The 3,669-nt window shown below is 52.6% G+C and overlaps 1 pseudogene; it reads right to left on the bottom strand.

Moving 5' to 3' along the window:
• Nucleotides 1–2,409: 2,409 nt before the first annotated feature.
• On the bottom strand, nt 2,410–3,030 carry LOC147828240 (glutaminase kidney isoform, mitochondrial pseudogene; annotated as a pseudogene).
• Between the last annotated feature and the right edge of the window lie 639 nt (nt 3,031–3,669).

Genomic DNA, 3,669 nt, shown 5'->3' with positions numbered 1-3,669 from the left:
CCTTCTACAATGAGATAAAGTCAGCACCAGGCACAGGAAATAAAACCACAAATATTTCAGCATATGAACTAATTAATGAAGTTGCTGTGGTTAAGCATTAAATTCACTGTGATCTACCAGCAAGGCAAAAAAGTAAACAGTACAAATCATAGTTTCATGGAAGGCAGATGTACAATGATTTCTCAAGAGAAAATTTTTCTGGGAACTAAAAAGTTCTCATGTATAACCCTGAAATTCAAAGACCAATGTCCTTGACAGGTTTCATCAATAAATGAAAAATTTTATTCTCACTTATGGGATAAACAGGTAGCTTTTAATGCATGCCAAACACTGTTCTAAGCCTTTTACAAAATGGTATCTCATTTAATTTCCACGCAGCTACTTCTTTTAGTAAACTCTCTCAAGTCTGTCAGAGTGCAGTGTTGGCAGTGCACTGACCTGTGCATTGGGAAGGATAACAGGAGCCAATGGAAATTTATCTCCCTGAGTAAGAGAAATGTCTGTCACACAAGGCAAAATGGAAGGAGTCAAAGGAGGAAACCTACATTTAGAAACCAGACGATTTAAGAAATAGAAACTAACCACATTTCAATGTTTTATTCACAACCTTGAGAGCAGTGCTCTTCATTCACTTTGTATGTTCATTAAAGACAGCTGTGGTCCACTCCTGAAGCAAATTACAAAGTGAACTGAAAGCTCTAAGGATTATTATCTATTTGAATTGTTTCTAAACCTATCTGTAATTCAAATTTTGGTGGCACACATACACACACCATAAACTTCTCCCTTGAACTAAGGTAAACAAAGTTATCTTACTGGCATTTGAACTCAGGGCATCTGAGATCTGGAATTGTCTCCCTAGCCTGTTATTTGGTTGGGGGAAGGGGGGGGAAGAGGGAGAACAAGATGAGACATTAGCCAAAAATAGTGTTTCAAAGTTACTGCCATGAGATGACTTAAGAAGGCAATGAAACCAGAATCTTTTGGAAACAAGTAAATCACAAAAGAAATTCAGCTTTCTATCTGACAAAAGGGGGTAGGAGAGAGGCACATAAGCCACAGAACTACACATATTTTTAATAGAAAGCAGTTCTCATAGCACTTAAGGATAATTTTTTAAATGGTTCTAACTGCATTTGCATTTCTGTTAACTCAGGGCACATGTATTTAAACTCATTACATGCTTGATAAGCCAGACGATTTTTAAGTAAAAATGAGTCTCAGATGAAATTAAGCTCAAATTCTAGTCTCTAAAACATTAGAAAGAGGTCCAAATTTACCCAAGTCTAGGCCTTTATAAAGACTGAAAGGATTTGAGCTATCTAACCCAATATATAAATGATGCCCATGGTCATGAGGCTATTTTGCACCATAAACCATTATCGCAGAATACCACAAATTTTGCTCATTACCAACTGATTTTGTTTTTTAAATGACATTCTTCAGTCTGGGAAAACAACTTTAGGAATGTTTTAGGAAGGTCTCGATTTCAATTACAGAAAAGAAACATCAAATAGGCCTGAAATTATAAAATTCACGCTTTCCGTTTAAAGGTACCCTAGGTCTGGACTTGGTAATAGAAGTAAAAAGGAGGCAAAAACACGTTGCACTGTGTCAATATAAAGTCAGAAAAATAGTAGAGCATACAGAAAACCGACCAGTCAATGTTTACCCGGAGTGGGTTAAAAAAAAGGTTTGCGTCCATGTGCATTACACACGACAAAAACATTCAGGAAACTACATCTTAAGAAACATCGATTTTGAGGCCAACTGATTACTGTGCTACACACACACAAGATGAGTCAACATTCTATCACAAGTAAAAAAACCTGCGTAACTCAGATTTTGCAGGGCTGTCACGTGTCATCTTAGCTGTGTGACTTTTCTAAGACATCTGTCCACCTCTCGAAGAATCAGCAGGCCCGGCGCGCAGCGCAGGTGCTCAAGTGCTCGCGTGCGCGCCTCGTCTTCTGGGCCATATGACCCCTACTGCTCTTAATCTCATTTCTGAAACTATTTCCGGAGGCCCAGCCGGCTCTCCAGTCGCCCGGGGAGCCAGCCTCCGAGCCTAAGAGCACCCCGCCACATCTGGCTTCCAGGGGGACGGCGGCAGGGCAAGGGAGGGAGGCGGGCGGAAACTCGCGAAGGCTGCAGGCTGAGCTCCACGCCGGACTCCTGAATGTCACCGCTGGAAAAGGGCGGGCGGCATCACCCACGGAGGGGCAGGCGGCCTTTCCCGGCGGGGCCCCACCCCGCGCGCGACCCGCGCCGCGGCTGGGAGGGGAAGTGGCGCGGGCGGGCCGGGCCGGGCGGGCCTAATCACATGGCGCCGGCGACGCAGGCCGCCCGGCATCCCTTTCTTTCTCCTCTGGAAGCTCGGCCGCTCCCGCCCGCCGCTCGCTCCGGGCCCCGCGCACACTCACTTGTCGCCAGCGGCCATCAGCTCTTTGCCCTCGCCGTGGCCCAGGGCGTCCTTCTCCCCGGGGCCGTCCTTGGGGCCGGGGCTCTGCGGGGCGGCGGGCGGCGACGCCCCGGGCTGCGGCTGCGCGCCCCCCTTGCCCAGCTCCGGCAGGATCTCCGAGGGCGAGCTGGACAGGGCTCCCGCGCGCGGCCCCGACGGCCGCCCGCCGCCTCCGCCCCACCACGGGTGCAGCCGCGAGGCCGCCGGGCACGCAGCCGGCCGGGCCCCGAGCCGGGGGCGCCGGCACAGCGTGACGAGGGGCTGCGCCCGCCGCAGGGCCGCGCCGACGGCGACGGGCGGCCGCAGAAGCAGGTCGCGCAGCAGCGCCGCGCCCCGCAGCCGCATCATGCCGAGGCCGCGCGCCCGCTCCGCGCCGGACCGAGGATGCTCGGGCGTGGGCTGCTGCTACTCCGCGACGTGGGCTCCGGCGGCGCGCGAGAGGCCCGGAGAGGCGAGCTGAGGCGAGGCGAGGCGAGGCGGTCCCGTTTACGACACCGGCTGCTGCTCCTCACGCCGACCGCGGACGGCTCCGCACTGAGGCCGAGCGCAGGGGAGGGCTGGAGACATTCCGGGCTCACCCCCGCGGGGGCGGGCACACGCCGGAGGCCCGCCCCCTCCGCCCGATGCGATTGGCTGAGGCCCTCAGCCTCGCTTCTGATTGGCTAAGGGGGCAGTCAAATTTCTCTCCGCGGCTGAGGCTCTGGGCGGGTGGCGGGGAGCGGGGTAGTTCTGACGTGCGAAGCTGAGGAGTGGGGTCCGACCACCCCCTTCCCTCGCTCCCGCCGGGATGTGCGGGCCGGGTACTCGGGCTCAGGGATTCTCGCCATTTGGAATGAGGGAGCGTCCCTTTGGGACTCTAAGGCCTCGAGTTGCGTGGGGCACGCGCGGACAGGAGCCTGCGGCCGGGGTGGGCCCGAGGTCCGAGCTCGCAGCTGATCCCGAGGCTCCGAGCAGGGCCCCGCGGATGCCAGCTTCATTCCTCTCCTAAATGGGCTCGAAACTTTCCATGGTTGGCTGCTACCCAGATGTGAAATGTTTTGGAAAAAATGAGCAAAATCCTTTCAGCAGTGCGACTTAAGCCATTTAGTGGGTTGGAGTTTGAGAAGGACGAAAAGAGAAGAAATCGAGAAAGAAAAACCTTTCTTCTGTTGAAAAAGAAAATTTAGTAGTACACGTTTGCAGTCATAGTGATTACATTCATCATAGGG

This window comes from Heterocephalus glaber, unplaced genomic scaffold (assembly GCF_053883595.1).
Source record: "Heterocephalus glaber isolate CG9 unplaced genomic scaffold, H.glaber_assembly_v1.0 deba00001190, whole genome shotgun sequence".
Classification (NCBI taxonomy): Eukaryota; Metazoa; Chordata; class Mammalia; order Rodentia; family Bathyergidae; genus Heterocephalus; species Heterocephalus glaber.
Note: the sequence above shows the minus strand (reverse complement) of the source record. Positions and strands in the feature narration are given on the sequence as shown.